Below are 18,411 nucleotides of genomic sequence, written 5' to 3' on the forward strand. Positions count from 1 at the left end.
GAATATTACCAAAACCTTTGAAACCCCTATAGGTCTCTACTCAATTATATTACCGTAGTATTCTCCTGCAACTTACAAAGTTTGGCTTGTTTGTTATGTGAGATTATTCTCCTGCAACTTACAAAGTTTGACTTGTTCGTTATGTGAGATTCATCCATGATTAGTGTAGCTATAACTCAGTCATTATTGTACAGAATTCCATCGTGTGAATATATTACAACTTCTCTGTTCATTCTCCCATCAATTGAGTTGCTTCCCTTCTCATGTTGGTTGATCCTAAGCAATGTTGTATGAATGGTTTTACATGTACACACATGTGTGAGCATGTGGGCTAGTGTTTCTCTATGGTATAACCTCAGGGAGAAAGTGCTGAGTTATAAGACATATTCATCTCAGTTTTATTTATTATATTATCAGATAATATGAAATAGTTTTTCAATTTATAATTTATATTCTCACCAGCAGTGTATGAGGGTTCCCATTGTTCCACATTCTTGGTAACATTATCTTGCCAGGCACTTAAAAAAAAACCACCCTTGTATTATTGAAAATTTCAAACATATAAAAGAAATAAGCCATCCTTTAACTTCAACACTTACTAGCTCATGGTCAACCTTCCATGAGCCATCTTGGAGTATTTTATTATTTTAAATTAATTCCAGATACAATATCACTTCATCTGTAAAAATTTCAGAATAAGCCCCAGCATATGTGACTCAGTTGGTTGAGTGTCCTTCTATGCACCAAGAGGTCACTAGTTCAATTCCCAGTCAGGGCACATGCCCGAGTTTCAGGCTCAATCCCCAGTAGGGTGTGTGCAGGAGGCAGCAGATCAGTGTTTTTATCTCTCTCTCACCTTCCTCTCTCTCTCTCTAAAAAAAAAAAATTAATAAAAACATTTTAAAATAAATAAATAATAAAATAAAACTGGGAGCTGTCAGCAGCCATGTCCTGACATGTGAACAAAGCTGGTCTGTAAGAGTGTAATTAGCTAGTTAATATTAATAATAGGAAAATAGCAAAGGGGAGGCCACACATTATAAGCATGGTCATTTGGGCAGCTTCACCAGGAAGCTACAGCTTCCCACTCCCCAGGGAACCACCGGTCCACTCCCTGTATATCCTGGAGGAAGGGATGGAGCAAAGAGGGAGATGGTATGGGCACATGAAGTTGGGGTGATGTAGGGAAGGTGCTTGCCTGTCAGTGTAGCCTGGAGAACAATGGATTGGCTGGGGGGTGAACCCCATTAGAAACGTGCGATAACTTAGAACACTAAAATCCCCAAAGAGTTCCTCCTTCTTGTTTGCTCTCCTGTCTTCTCTTGTTCACTCTTACTCTCTCTTGCTCCATGACCTGCACTCCCCTGTGCACTCGCCTGTTCTCTCTCGTAGCCATGTGGCCTTAAGCAGCCTCATGGCCCTTGGCCATGCAGAAGCCACATGCAATGAACTGCAGCTGGGAACACAAGCTAAGCTAGCCAGATGCTGGACTGGACTGAACTTTAATATGGAGCAGAAATTCTGGGAAGTGGCCTTAACTTCTGGCTCTGCTGAAGAAAAGATTGAACTTCTTCCTTAATTCTGGCTCTGCTGAAGAAAAGATTGGGTAGACAGAGATGAAACCTTGGAGGGGAACCCCCTTAATTTACATCATAATTAAAGCTTTCCATGAAACCCCATCCTCCTGTGGGAGCCTCAGGAAATTCTTTTATTCTTGGTACCCCAAGAACTCTACTTCTACCAATAACAAGAGAAATGAGTTGACACAGAGAAGCAGAGACATTTTAGACCCTGTTTCCAGTTGTTCCTGAAACCTACATGTTTCTTGATGCTCACTCATCTTGATGTATCAAACCTTTCGTGGATTCCAAAAGACTAATCCCAGCTTGTGTAAGGTACCCCGGACTGTCACCCACTTGCAACCGAGTGAGTCCAACTGACACCTATCTATTCTTTTTCCTAAAGAGATATCAAATCAGCATAACAGGAATTGGGAGAAATGTTGCCTCTAAAGTTGCCCCCAAGTGGTAATATTCATTATCAGCACAACCAGGTATGTTACTGTCAGACACCTTTTACCTTTATGTCAAAAAGAGACACAAGGAGTTTGGCTCCACAGAACCATGGAGACTGGACTGGAAAATGAAATGACTTGGGAACCTGAAGGCACAAACCTAACCATGAGGAGGAAACAGAACAGCAGGCTGGTTATGTGGGGTTCATTACCTTAATGAAACTGTCTTCCGGGCCAATCAATAGGACAGCAAGGGATATATAATTCTCAAGTCTTGCTTCAGCAGGAAAGAGAGTTTTCTTTAAAATGTTTTAACTAATTAAAATATTGTGGCAGATGCTCTTGATGTCCACCAATACCCTGTCAATCCTCTCTTGAGATCACCTGCAGCATCTGAGTCTATTCCTGAGTGCTTTCTCTGGCAGAAAAAAAAGAAGACACAGTTGTGTAAATACTACCACATTTCTATCACTCTCCCCTTACCAGAAATTCCTGGCATTCCTTAGTAGTCGACCCCTCCCTCCACCTCCAACCCCTGATAACGACTGATCAGTTTTCTGTCCCTTTCCGGGAGGTCATATCAATGGAATCACACACTATGTAGCTTTTTTTAGTTTAGCTCCTTTCACTTAGCAAATTGCTTTTGACATTTATTTATGTTGTTGAACATGTCAGTAGTTTGTTCCTTTTTATTGCTTAATAGTATATTATTGTATGAATATATCACAGTGTATTTACCCATTCACCAGATGGAGAGCATTTGGGTTGTTTCCAGTCTTTGGAGGTTATACATAAGACATTACAAACATTTACCTATAGATTTTTCCCGTGAATGTAAGTTTTTAGTTCACTTGGTAAATACCTAGAAGAGGGGTTGCTGAATTGTATGGTACATTTATAAGAAACTATTAAAATGTTTTCCAGACAGCAATGCATGAAATTTCCAGTTGTTCCATATCCTCACCAACACTTGGTATTATGAGTTTTAAAAATTTTAGCCATTCTGATATGTGTGTAGGGTGACTTTAATTTACATTTCCCCAATGACTAACTATGTTGAGCATTTTTTCATGTATTTAATCACTATTCATATATCTTCTTTCCTGAAGTATATATTCAAATCTTTAGCACATTTAAAAATATAAATATACTTTTATTGATCAGAGAGGAAGGGAGAGGGAGAGATAGAAACATCAATGATTCTCTCTCATCATTGATCGGCTGCCTCCTGCACGCCCCCTACTTGGGATTGAGCCCGCAACCCGGGCATGTGCCCTTGATCAGAATTGAACCCAGGACACTTCAGTCTGCAGGCTGACGCTCTATCCACTGAGCCAAACCAGCTAGGGCCAGCACATTTTAAAATTGGGTTGATCTTTTCTTGAGTTTTGAGCATTCTTAAGACATTCTTTTCTTTAATTTTAAAATGAAATTGTTTTTCTGGTTGAAATTATAGTATATACTTAGTTTAAAAATATCAGGAAGCATACTTTTTTGTGAAGAGTAAACACTAGAGAAATTTACCGTGATTCTTTTAATCACAATGAGATTAAAAACACACACATAAAAACGTTTAAGACACCAAAAGACAGAGACTCATCAAAGGCAGGTCATTTTACTGATGATGCTAAGCAACACTCCTAGGTCACCCACACTGCTTCCCGCTCTCTGCTGTAGGTGGATTTTTCCTACATCTAGGACCTCCAAGCTGGTGTGGATCATTTGATTAAAGGGGTGGATGCAGACCCATTGCCAAGCCCACCAGCATGACCAGGCTCCTGCCCCAAAATGAGATATGGTGTATGCACTTTTAATGCCTTCTCTCAGGTAGAAACTGTGGCAAACACAACTTTCTTTCCTCATGTAAGGCTGTAAAATGGTGAAATCCAATTACAAATTTGTTAACTCACCCAAGTACTAAGGGGAGCGTCTGTCTCGGTTCTTTAGTAAAACTAACACCAGGCAAGCACTTCCTTCACAGAGGACTTCTTACAGAATTCTACACATGTCATACATTCTCTTCACTTGATTTTATGTGTATAATTTTATTTTCTTGAAAAGGAAACACAGACCTAGCTAAATAGTCCAAGTTACTAAACCCACGTGCTTGGCAAAGGGAGGGGAAAGAATCATTAAGTGGTGGTTTCAGAGTATCTCCTGAGAATCTCTCATAATATTTACTTCTGTAAGACTCAGGAATAGTATTGATATTTTCCTTTATAACCTCCCATGTTTTTTTCTATGCACACATATACATACACAAAATAGGATGTAATATAGGTAATATTTTCAATTTTTTCATGTATTATATCATGGAAGTCTTTTCAAATCCATAAATAAGGATCTATATTAATCCTATTTAATGGTTGCCCAGTATACACTGTGTAATATAATTTATTTATTCAGTCCCCTATTTATGAACATTTAGGTTATCTGCAACATCTCAATAATGACATTTCTAAAATAAATAGCCTTTCTGTGTCCTTGACCACTTTTCTTTTTCTTTTTTTAATATTTTTATTTATGTCAGAGAGGAAGGGGGAGGGGGGAGAGAGAGAGAAAGAGAGAGAGAGAGAGAGAGAGAGAGAGAAACACCAATGATGAGAGAGAATCATTGATCAGCTGCCTCCTACAGGCCTCACAATGGGGATCGAGCCGCAACCTGGGCATGTGCTCTGACCGGAAATTGAACCGTGATCTTCTGGTTCCCAGGTCAGTGCTTAACCACTGAGCCACACCAGCCAGGCCCTTGACCACTTTTCTATTGGGTTATTGAAAGTCACCTTAAATACTGGTGATGTTAAACATATTTAATTAAAATTTTTAATAATTATTAATAACATCCCTTTTCCCCTCTCTTTCCTTTTTCATAATTTAATTTAAAAATCATTATGCAGGTCTGAGCATGGAAGGTAGTTGGAGTTTACACAAGGAAGGCAGCCAGGCAGGGTGACAGCCTGGCAGGCATTAGTAGGTACATACAAGGGAATTGAGCAATAAGTAAATATATTGAGGATAATGAGAGCCAGGCTTCTCACTTTTGGAGAAGGGAATTACAAATCTGGGAAAGGAAAAGAACTAGAATAAGCTTTGTGTGCTGGATTGGAATTACAGGGATTGATGTGAATATAGAGATATAGAAACAAATATATGTTTATATATATATATACAGATAGAGATATGCAAAAATGTGTGTGTGTGTATACACATTTATCAGCTCCCTAGCTCTGTCCACTAAGAGGACCTGTAGCAATGAGCCACCTAATGTCCACACCTTGGTATTTAATACAATGTTCCACGAAAAGAGCTCCTTGTAGAAATGGCTGGTTCCAGGTCTGCGACATGGAAAATACAAGATGGGTCTGCAACATCTTCTTGTATCAGAAAATAATAAAGTGCTCATAGACTGATGGGACACATCAAAAGGACAGCAGTCAGCTTGAATGGGAGTCCAAATCTGTGCCAAATCTTGGCCAGTTTGAGCATTAAAATAAACAATAATAGTAACCTTATATCCCACTGAATAGAATAGGGGTCCATAAGTCCACACTGACATAAATAGGTAAATGAATAAATACAGGGGAGAAGAAAAAGTTCTTCCTTGGAGTCGAAGGCCAACTAATATATTTAAAAGGAGTGATGGAGTTAGAAGACTGCTACTTGTCAATCATTATAGTAAAATTAATTCAGGCAAGAAACATTCAATTGATGCTAAAACTGGAAGATGAAACTTGGATGAGAACAGGATATTTACAAAGTTGCTCCCCACAAAATAGTGATTAGCTATAAGTGGAAAAAGATGAATTTGCCATCAGACATTATTAACATTATTTTGGGACAAAGTGACATGTGCTACAAGGTGGGGACACAGTAAGAAAAGCACAGCATCAATTCTGTGATATCCCTGCCAAAAATCCATAACCTTAATCTAATGAAAGTGAAATAGGTGCTTAAAGTGTTTGTTAGTGATTGTGTTACAGAAGCTGAAGCATACACCTTCTTTCATAACCTCCACACATATGTTCTTCAATATTTCTTGATTGGCTACTGTTCAATTCAAACTGACATTCAGGAGGCAGAAAACAATTGTTGAGTTAGACCAGGTTATAGCCCATAATCTGATAACAAGTCTGATCATGTCTGGTCAGCAGAAATCAAGATTAGCACTAGTAGAATAAATTCCAGATAGCGTCAAACCAAATAATGCTTTTCAAAAACCAAACATTTTCTAGAATGCTTAACTGATGTGCCATCAAACGTGAAAGACAATTCAGGAGATTTATATCACAGTTGAAATATGAATCATCTAGCCAAGCCTACCTGTAATGATTTTCACGTTTTACTAGTAAATATGGCATAAATAGATATAATAGGAGTGTCAGATGAGGCTATGTCACTACTTAGTCTTTAAAAGTCAATGAATATTGTAGCAAAATTCATATGCTTGCTCTCATTTTTTTAAAAGTAGTGAAGTAAAGACATGGATTAAAGACTATTACTCACTTAAAAGCTATTCATTCTACAAATACAGGGGTGGACAAAAGTAGGTTTACAGCTATGAGTACAAAAAATAGAGTTTATTCTTATATTTTTATTTGTTATTATTAACCTACTTTTTTCCCCTTTATTGATTAAGGTATTACATATGTGTCCTTATCTCCCCATTGTCCCCCCCCCAACCCCCCACTCATGCCCTCACCCCCCTGGTGTCTGTGTCCATTGGTTAGGCTTATATGCATGCATTCAAGTCCTTTGGTTGATCTCCCCCTTACCCCCACCCTCTCCTACCTACCCTCTGAGTTATTAACTACTTTGGCCTACCCCTGTATTTATCAACTGTGTGACAGGCACTCAATCTAACTGAATGCATCATTTCCTTACGTTAATAATGGAAATTAAGTAAATTTTGGTTAACATTCCAGTTGGAATACCAGGCATACCTGAGCATACTTGAAACCCAAAATATTAATTGTATTAGAACATTAAGGCACTTCCTTTTTTCTCCTTAATCCTCAACTGAGGATATGTTTGTTTTTGTTTTTGATTTGAGAGAGAGGGAGGAAGGGAAAGAAATATCAATGTGAGAGAGAAACATCGATTGTTGCCTCCCATACATGCTGTCACTGGGAATCAAACCCACAACCTAGGTATGTGCCCTGATAGGGAACTGGAATCGAATCCACAACCTTTTTGGCACAGGATGATACTCCAACCAACCAAGCCACCCAATCAGGGCAAGAACACCAAGGTACTTTCTGAAGTGTTCATGTCAAATGTTCTTTAGATATTGCAGAATTACATCAGAATTAAATCAAACAGTCATGAATATTTCAAGATATTATAGAAAATGCGCTTACTACGCATGAAAAAAAGTGGGAGAACTAGACGGAAAAGTGATGGTTGATAGTAGAAGACAGGGGTAATGGAGAGTAAAGTGAAAGGATCAAGCAACCTTGAAGAATAGAGAACTAAATGTATATCTGATCACTTGTTTGCTCAAAATCCTTCAAATGCTAAAAACAGCACTGTTGGTTTCCTACCCAGTAGCTATTACTCTCCCCTTTCTTGTTTGCAGATAGAAGCCACCTCCCAACACAAAGGATGAAAATGCCAGATACTTTCCCAGCATTCATTGCAGCCACAGGTTCCCATGTGATCTGATTCTGGCCAATGAGAGATAGGGAATTCTGCTAGAGGCTCCTGGAAAAGTCTTTCTTCCCTGTTAACAGACTCTGCCTGTCTAGACCATGGAACATAATTGTGTAAAAATGTGATGCCTGGAATAGCTGCATCTACTTTGGGGCTATAAGGTGAGATATCATGGGACCATAAGAGGTATTACACACATTGGAAATGGCAGAGTGAAATGATAAACCATCCCAAGGACCACACTTCTCATTATGTGAAATTTAAAAAAAATAGTCTTGTTTAAGTTACTTTTAGTCAAGGTTTTGTTGTTGTTACTTGCAGCTGAAAACACTCGAGTGAGTAGAGTTTATTACTGCCTTAGGATAAAGTTCAAATTCCTATAACTATGAAGTCCTTAAACTCTTAATAATCTGGCACCCCCTTTACTTCTCTAAGCTAATCTCTCACCATTTTTGTATTTAGTTTGGGTGTCTTGTTTTTTCAATTCTCCAGACAAAGTCCTCTCTGTTTCCTTCAGGCTGGTTTCTAACTGGAACCCTCTCCATCCTACCACTGCTACGTTAACTGGCCGTTCCTGCTCATCCTTTGGGACTCAGTGAAATGTCATATCCTCTAGAAGCTTCTACTGAACACCCAGAGTATGCGTTTGCCACACTTACGAAGTTCCTGGAAATGCAAACTTCTACAGTGATGGCACATATTCCACTTTATCACAACTGCTTAGCAAGTTGTCTAGCTCATGCAAATAGAATTTATGTCTCTTTATTCATTATTGTATCCTAAGACTCAAAATAATTTCAAAGATCAATTAGAGAAAGACAAACATCTCATTAGAAAAATGCACAGACATGATAGGCAATTGAAATGGTTATAAACAGGTGAAAAGATGGTTAGAACCTCTAACAACCAAGAAATGCAAATTAAAAGATTAATGTGGGAGAAGTAGGTGAAGGCGGTCAAAGGTAAAAAGAAAAAATATATATTTTCATAAACAGATTGGAAAAATGAAAATTTTCTCCAATGTTGGGAATGCTGTAATGAAATGGGCACTCTCATACACTGTTGGAGTGAATGTAAATTGTATTGACTTTCTAACCATAAATATAAACAATTAAATTTTGCCTACTATCTAACCTAGTTATTTTTTTAGAGTGTATTCTAAGGAAATAATCAGACAATGTACAAAGATATTTGTAACATGGATGTTCACATCACTGTTTAATATTTTTTAAAAATCCTGTAAACTACTTAAATGTTCCTCTATATAGAACTGCTGCATACACAGTGGAAGTGTACATTTTAAAAAAGATAAGGTTTAAAAAACCCAGATGTCTTGATACCGTTAAATGTTCATAATATGTGTTTAATTGAAAAAACAAGTATAGAGTATGAGTATATAATGATGCCATTTACATATGTTAAAATTGATAAAACTAATTAATAAACTGATTGAAACATACTGTTCAAAGAACATATTGGACCAAGGTGAATGTATCCAGCTACTAGTTTTGAAAATTTTCAGTCAGGAAATGTTCACTTACATTTACAATGATTAGTCATACTCAAGAAAAGTGCAAATTTTAAAGTCAGTCACTCAGAGTGAAAATTACAGTAATGCTTAGGATTACTGGAACCCTAAATTTACACGCACTTACACACATGCACACACACAGATCTAATTTTGCAATTTTCAGCCACTGATGCTTATCTTACCTAATTCCTCATGATTTTTGTCTCTTAAAAATTTATACATTTATTTTATACTTAAGCTGATTTCACAAGACTTTTTCATATAAAGAGAATACAAATGAAGAAATGCTTCAACTCCTTGATATAGGTTTTGTTAATGATTTTTTGAATGTGACACCAAAAGCAAAAACAACAAAAATAAAAATAAACAAGTGGGACTTCATCAAACTGAAAAGCTTCTGCACTGCAAAGGAAACTATCAACAAATGAAAAGGCAACCTGCTGAATGGAAAAAATATTTGCAAATTTGGTAAGGTGCTGGCTAATATAAAAAATATATAAAGAACTCATACAACTCAATAGCAAAAATAACCCACCCAAAACCCAATCCAATTAAAAAGTAGGGCATCTGCATAGACATTTTTTCCAAGGAAGACATAAATGGCCAACAGGTACATGAAAAGATGCTCAACATCTAGTTATCAGGAAAATGCAAACCAAAATTACAATGAAATATCACCTCATACCTGTTAGGATGGCTATTCTAAAAAAGACTAGAGGCACAGTGCACGAAATTCATGCACAGGTAGTGTCCTAGCAGCTGCCGGCTGCTGGCCGGGGCCTCCCTTCCCCAGCTGCTGGCTGCTGGCTGGGGCCTTCCTTCGTTCTGCGCCAACCCCTGATGGTCAGCGCAGGTCAGAGCGAGCGATCGAACTCCTGGTCAGTCGAACTCCCGAGGGGACGCTTTGCATATTAGGCTTTTATATATATAGATAAGAAATAACAAGTGTTGGTGAGGATTCTCCAAAAGGGAACCCTCATGAACTATTGGTGGGAATGTAAATTGGTGCAGTCACTATGAAAAACAGCATGGAGGTTCTTCAACAATTAAAAATAAGCTCAGTTGCTGAGCATTGACCTAGGAACCAGGAGGTCACTGCTTGATGCCCAGTCAGGGCATATGCCTGGGTTAAGGCTCAATCCCCAATGTGGGGTGTGTAGGAGGCAGCTGATCAATGATTCTCTTTCATCATTAATATTTTTATCTCTCCCTTCCTCTCTGAAATCAATAAAAATATTTTTTAAAAAGCTGGTTAAAGCATAACCAATGGACACAAGACACTGGGGGGCATGGGAGGCTAGGGGAGGGTCAAGGGGAGAAAAAAAAGGAGACATATATAATACTCTTTGTAATACTTTAAGCAATAAAACAATTTTAAAAAAGTAAAATAAAAAGCTGGTTATAAATAGAAACTACTATGATTCAGCAATTTCTGTGAATTTAGAATAAAAATACTAACTCGAAAAGATATTTCACCTCTCTTTTCATTGCAGCATTATTTACAGTAGCCAAGATATGGAAATAACCTAAGTGTCCAGTGAGTGAATGGATAAAAGAAATTGTGTGTGTATACACACACACACACACACACACACACACACACATACATCAATGTTATTCAACCACAAAAAGAATGAAATCTTGACACTTGTGAAAACATGCATGGACCTTGAGGGCATTATACTGAGTGAAATAAGTCAGACAAAGACAAATACCGTATGATCTCTTATATATGGAAGCCTATATAATAAAAGGCTAATATGCAAATTGACCGAACAGCAGAACAACTGGTCGCTATGATGCGCACTGACCACCAGAGGGCAGACACTCAACGCATGAGCTGCCCCCTGGTGGTCAGTGCGCCTCCACAGGGGGAGCGCCACTCAGCCAGAAGCTGTGCTCATGGCTGGTGAGAGCAGTGGCAGTGGCGGGAGCCTCTCCTGTCTCCCTGGGGAGCAGGCCTAAGCCATCGGTCAGATATCACCCAAGGGCTCCCGGACTGCGAGAGGGCACAGGCTGGGCTGAGGGAATCGCTCCCCACCCCCCCTCCCCCAGAGTACATGAATTTCGTGCACCTGGCCTCTAGTCTAAAAATAAAATACAGAGACTAGATTGGTGGTTGCCATAGGTGGGCAGGGGGTGGAGGGTAGGAGAAATGGGTGAGCGGGGTCAAAAGATAAAAATACACACACACACACAAAAACAAGGGAGTTGTGTGCATTAACAGTTTTTCTTTGTAACTTTCCCTGATAGAGATGATCCCTCTAGCATTTATAAAATTACAAGCATGTAAATTTTACATTTTTATTATATGTCTAGATATAATAGCCACAAATAGGAAGCTGCATTGTTGTTGTTTTTTTTATTCCTCTTTTTTCACTCATGGCAAGTTTACTTAAATCCCTATGAGTAAATTCAGTTATTACAGGGGGGGAAATGCCTATTTTTATTTTTCCTGTTAGATATTCTCCTAAGAAGAGGGGAGAATTTTTAAATGTTAATTTAACAATAAATTGTGAAGAAAAAAAAACCCACTTTCCTTTCGATCAATCCTCCAGGTTATAGCCCCATTTTCACTCTCACTTCCAAGGTGCCAGCTGCTATCAAGGCTTGAGTCTTTGGGGGATTCTTCAGTGTAAGGTTGTTTCTCAATTTTCTCCCATCAGGCTTAGGATTTATTTTTCTCAGTATTTATTTATATGCTTGGCAGCTTCCCAAATTTTATTGCCATTGTTTTCTTTCATTCTCTTTATCCTTATTTCTGTCTTAAAATAATGACAAAAGCAACAAATCTTTTGTGTCTTTATTAGGGGTTTTGGAAAAGAGTGGGTAGAATGGTATATGTTTAACCTGCCATCTTCAAACAATAAAATGTGACAATCCATGTAAAGTTTGTGGCCTGGTCCCCTGTTCAGTGCTGTTAGCTGCTATTATTTTTATTAGTGTGTCTCTCTCCTTACATCTGACTTAGTCTTTTCTGACTAGTCTTTCTCCTTGTCCTGTCTAAACATAGATATTTCTTATGATTCTATTCTCCCACCTTGTTATTGCTTAAGCTCACCTATGATTTCAATTCAGATGGCACACAAATATATGTATTATCTCCTCTCTCTGGACTACAGACTCATTTTTCAACAATCAGCATGATCCTGGCACCAGCAAACTTCATATGTCTTATATTGAACTCGCCTCTCCATATAACCAGGTCTTCTCTGAACATATGTCTCTCTCTTTTTTCTTTTCTTTTTGGAGTTCATATCACCAAATTCTTGAAGCCTTGAAACCTGGCTGTTATGTCAAATGCCTCATTTTCCCTTTGCCCCTACACTCAATCATTTGCCATCTATTTTTCACTTCTTATCCCTGGGCCATTCAATGTCATCGCTTCCCATCTACCATCTTGCCTCACTTGAACCTTACTAGCCACTGAAGATTTCTTTCTAAAGTGCAGTTCTTCATAATGACTAAATGAACTAAACCTTTAGCCTTACCTCCTAACACTCACTTATAAGTTCACTACATTCTAGAAAAGTTAGAGTACAGTAGACATTTAAACTTTTTAAATTTAGCATTTGACCTTTGTTTATAAGTGACTCTTTAAAAGGCCAGAGGCATTTGCTAATTTTTTTTTCCTGAAGCATAAATTCAAATCACATATATTGTAAAACTGGAGATAGGAAAAGTCACTTAATCATAAGCATGCCTTGCCAACTGTACCACACAGCCACACCTGAATCTGGCTTTATTGCTTTCTACTTATCAGGTATTCAGCAATTTTATTAAGGTTATGAAGGGACCACATACATTTTTAAATTCTACTTTACTGTCTTTTAGAAGGAAAAATATAAGCTAGAAATGGCACTTGTTTTTAACATTTTTATTGATTTCAGAGAGGGAGAGGGAGAGAGATAGAAACCTCAGTGATGAGAGAGAATCATTGATCGGCTGCCTCCTGCACGCCCCATACTGTGGATCGAGCCTGCAACGTGGGCATGTGCCCTGACTGGGAATCGAACTGTGACCTCCTAGTTTATAGGTAGACACTCAACCACTGAGCCATGCCAGATGGGGCGGCACTTGTGGTTTTTGTTATTTTATAGATATAACTATTGTATCAAAGATGACTATACTTGGGAACCCTTGAAAATGTCCAGTGCTTTTTGAACCCTTGAAAATGTCCAGTACATTGTTCCCTCCCCCTGTGTTTTTATTATATACATAAATAATCACCCCAAATTCTAGTGGCTTACAATAAACATTTATTTGCTCACAAGTGTATTTACAATTTGGGCAGTGTTCTGAGAAGACAGCTTGTCTCTGGAACAGCTGTCCATGTGGTGCCAGCTGGGGCGGCTCAATGTGGAGGATCTGCCTCAAGATGGCTCACTGACAAGGCTGGTTGCTGGTGCAGGGCCATCAAACTGTGGGAGTGGGGATGGGAGGGCTGGGGCTTGAATTTCCTCCATGCAGGCCTCTCCAGGTGACTGTTCGGGCTTTGTCATTACATGGAAGCTGGCCTCCAAGAGAGAGGAAACAGAAATCGCCAGAATATTTTAATGCCTGGGCTCAGAAGTCCCAGAATGTCATTTCCTCCATGGTCTATTGGTCAGAGCAGAAATAGGCCTAGTCCAGACTCAAGGGGAGGGCAGATAAGCTCCAACTCTCGATGGCAGGAATGGCATGCATACACATAATGGTGAAGTTATTTGAGGCCATGTTTGAAGACTAGCTCCCACCATCCACCCTCTGGCCACAACAATACATTTCCCTTCCATGTGAAAAATACACGATTTCCTTCCTTAAGGATATCAAAATAGTTCATCCCATTACCTATCATTTCATAGTCTAGGAAAGGGATGAGCAAACCATAGCTTGAGGGCCAAATCCACATCAGCTGGGGCTGTAATTCTCTTCTACATGGGCCTCCCCATATGGCTTCCACAAATAATTGGAGGGAAGTAACTGAATCTCAGAACTATTTAGGAGGTAAAAAAGATCAGGAGGATGTAGCACAGCAATGTGAATATACTGTGGACTATTTTTGTACAGCTCCTGAGATAAGAATGGTTTCTATATTTTCACAGGGTTAGTAAAAAAAAACACCCAGAAGATGCAACAGAGATCATACATGTGACTGCAAAGCTTAAAATATTTACTATTTGACTCTACACAGCACAATTTTGCCAACCCCTGGTCTAGGCTATTTAAGTCAGATCCAAGTGCAGATGTGGTTCCTTGGATGTAGTTCCTTGACTGTGGCTCCTCAGATGTTTCCCTTTGATATGAAAACCAGTGAAATAAAGAGACAAAGTGTCTGTTTCTCACACACCCAATTTCTAATGGTAAACCTATAATAGGAAACCTACAATAGATACATATTTCCATTCAAAAAGAGGAGAAAATGGGAGGGATATGGAACGTGATCCATAGCAATTCTGAAATTCAATTAGTCAATTTAGTTCCTTAATTTGACCTACTCCTGCTCTTTGGAAATGATTCTCAGCGGCTTTTTGCTCCATTTTAAGTCATTTTCCCTTTTGGAAACAGCCCATAATTGCAGATGAGTCGCTTCCTCAGCCTGCTTCCTGCCTGTAAAGTTGAGGGTCCAGATGCCTCTATTCATTTTTAGTACAAGCTAGTAGAGATCCTTAAATAGCCATGAGTTTCTTTCCTTTTTTTAAAAAAATTAAATCTTTATTCAGATTATTACAGTTGTTCCTCTTTTTCCCCCCCAACCATGGGTTTCTTATACTTCAAGTTATAATCATCTCCCTTAGGCAAAAGCCATACTCATATTTTTTTCAAAGACAGGCCCTTCTCTACCAGGGGCCAGAATGAAACTGTTGTGGACAACACCATTTAGATTCTTAGAAGCCCTGCTGTCTAGTTGAAAGGATCTATTAAGTACTGTCTTATATTTTTCTCAGATATCAACTTATCTATTGCTGTATAATAAATTACCCCAAAACTTAATGGTTTAAAACTACAACCTGTTATTATTTCATTGTTTCTGTTGGTTAGGAATCCAAGTCTCTGCTTAGTTGGGTCCCTCTGCCTCAAGGTCTCTCAAAGTCCACAACAAAGGTGTCAGCTGGTCTTATTTTAGTCAGCTCAGGCTACCATAACCAAATATCATATAGTAAGTAGCTTAAACAACAGATAGTTATCACAGTTCTGGACGTTGGAAAGTCAAAGATCAAGGTGTCAACCTGTTGTAGAAGACCGAAGAAACCCAAGTGACGCTTAGAGAAATGGAGTTACACAGCTTTATTACAACGGCCATCTCAGAGGAGTTGCCTCCAGAGTCTGAGCAAACCAATATGATGGAAGCCCTTCTTTTATCCCCTTTTGGTTTATTTGTCCCCCAAATATGGATGGGGACTTCCGGGCCTTTTGTGGGCTTTGCAAAAAGCCCCGTGGGTTGGGATGGGGGTCTTGAGATCATATCTAAGGGCCTGGCTTGGCGCCAGCACTGATAACCCCCTCCAGGGGTTGTATATTGTTCCTGGTTTATGGCCTCTGTAAAATGTGAGTATTTAGGTAACAGGTCTTGAAAGACCAGATTGTGGTGGAAAGGGGCAGTGACTTAATTATAGGTTATCAAGAATGTATATTAGGTTACTGCACAGATTCAGATTGTAGCCCCCCAAACATCAGGGTTACATTGGAATTAGCCTTTTAGCCTTCTCAAACCAATTTAGTTCTTGGTGAGGGCTGTCTTCCTGGTTTGCATATGCTCAACTTCTCATAGTAGTAGCCTCATATGGCATAGAGAGTGCAAGCTTGTCTCTCTTCTTATAAGGGCACAAATATCATCATGGGGGCTCTACCCTCATGATCTCATCTAAACATTATTACTTCTCAAAGACACTACTGCCATCACATTGCGGGTTAGGGCTTCATAATATGACTTTTGGTGGGACTGAAACATTAAGTCAATAACAGGTCTCATCTAAGGCTGCATTTAGCGAAGATTCACTTCCAAGCTTGCTCACATGGTTGTTCGCAGGATTAAGTTCCTCTGGGTTGTTGGACTGAAAACCCCAGTTCCTTTCTGCTCTTGGAAGGAAGCCTCCAGTGTTCCTTGCCACATGGGCCTTTCCAGAGGGTAGCTCATAGCAGCTGTCTTCCATAATAGGCAGCAAATGAGAGAGCAAGAAAGGGTGTGTAGGATGGGGAACATATTCTCTTTGTGATCTAACCTGGACATGATACCCATCACTTTTGCCATTCTCTGTTTATTAAAAGCAAATCATTAGGTCCAGCTCATACTCAGGGAAGGGGACTACATGACGGCTAGAATACCAGCAGATAAGGATCATTGGGGGCCATTATGAAGGCTGCTTACCACAACAAGGTCTTGTAGCTATACCCTTGCTTTGAACTTCCTTAAGGCCATATTTCCTTGATATCACCTTGGATTTGACCTTTCCCATTAGGTTTCTGTGACAGCAGGACCTCCCTTTTAGGTATGCAATCATGTTTCAGTCACCTATTGCTGTATAACAAAAACACCCTAGAGCTTAGTGTTTTTACACAACAGCACTCACTTTTTTTGCTAACAGTTTTACAATTTAGGCCAGACTCAGTGAAGACAGCTCATCCCGCCTTCATGTGGCGTCAGCTGAGCAGCTAAACTAGGGCTGGATTATCCACTTCCAAGATAACTCACTGACAAGCTGGCAATTGGTACCGGCTGTCCGCAGAGAGCTCAGCTGGGGCTGTAATTCTCTTCCACGTGGGCCTCTCCACATGGCTGCGTGGGCTTCCACAAATAATTGGAGGGAAGTGATTGAATCTCAGAACTATTTAGGAGGTAAAAAGATCAGGAGGATGTTGCACAACAATGTGAATATACTTCATCCTACTGTACACTTAAAAATGGTTAAGATCGTAATACTATGTTGTGTGTTTTTGCCATAATTAAAAGGTAATAAATAAATCAGGGGACGGTGGTGACAGCCTGGAGGTGGGTGAGAGTGTGGTGAGGGAGAAAGAAACAATGTCAAGGATGACAAAACCCAATAAAACACAGACTCTGGCCTCAAAAAACTTTTTTTGGTCCAGCAGAGGATGCAGAAGAATTCATCACAACACATGTGGTAGATACTGTAGCTTTCTGCTGTAGTGCTAACAAAGATACAAAGCCCACGCCTCAAAATAGACCTTTATACCTGCGATTCCCAGAGAGAAGCATTTAAGACATAATTACAGGTTTAGATTTCTCAAAGCATGCCTCAAAATGAACACTGCCAGAGAAGCAGAGATGAGTAATAAAAACTACAGGTGCATACAATCTTTCCTTACCAATCCAGCATGGAACCTGGTAGGCCAGAAGCAATGCGGTAGGGTGGTGGGCAGGACAGAAAGCAGATGTTTCTTGGTCATTAGCCCTATTTTTTCTAGGACATAAAGTCCCTTTGTTGTCTTATGACTTCGTGCGTCTGGAAACTATTGCTACTGCGGAGATCTCACTTTTGGAATTCTCTTTCTTTGAAGTAGTAAACAGGTAATAAAGATCATTTATATCCCGAAGGAATGTACATGCCCCTTCTCCCTACAACCCCATCACCTCCCACACAAACTCTTCCCCCACACTCACGAGGTTTTATAAATAGCCAAATTTACAGATTTTTATTGAGTTTTGTTGGCAACACGATTCTGTTGTTCTTTCGATAAGCCTAAAACCATCTTAATGGAAAGGACAAAATAGGAGCCCTCCTTTTACTGGCATAGTACTCCCAACCCACACACTTTTCTGAAAACACTCTGAATTTCACTCTCACCGTTGACTCAATATTCTAGGTCCCCCTGCTTTGTTGTGAACTGCCTGAAGCGTCAGCTGACTGGCTGAGTGGTGCGGTTTTATCTTTCCCTTTCTTGAAATCTCATCAGTTGTCCCCTTCTGCACAAGCTCTCTACCTGGGGTCTCCCCTCTGCAAAATAACAAATAAAGATCACTACCATGAATCTTCCCAGTGGCCTCACGGCAGCTCTCCATGCTCAGACGCTGCCACGAATTCAGACCCTCCTGCCCCGTCAGGGAAGAATCTAATGTCATTCAAGCCTGAAAATCAAAACTGATAAGACAACGTGTTCATTCATTAAAAAATAATTGAGAGCCTACTATGTGTTAGGCACTGCATAGGTATTGGGAACACAACAATGAGCAAGCCAAACAAGGATCCTCGCATGAAACTTACTTTTTTTTTTAATC

The sequence above is a fragment of the Myotis lucifugus genome, unplaced genomic scaffold, assembly GCF_000147115.1.
Source record: "Myotis lucifugus unplaced genomic scaffold, Myoluc2.0 scaffold_26, whole genome shotgun sequence".
Taxonomy (NCBI): Eukaryota; Metazoa; Chordata; class Mammalia; order Chiroptera; family Vespertilionidae; genus Myotis; species Myotis lucifugus.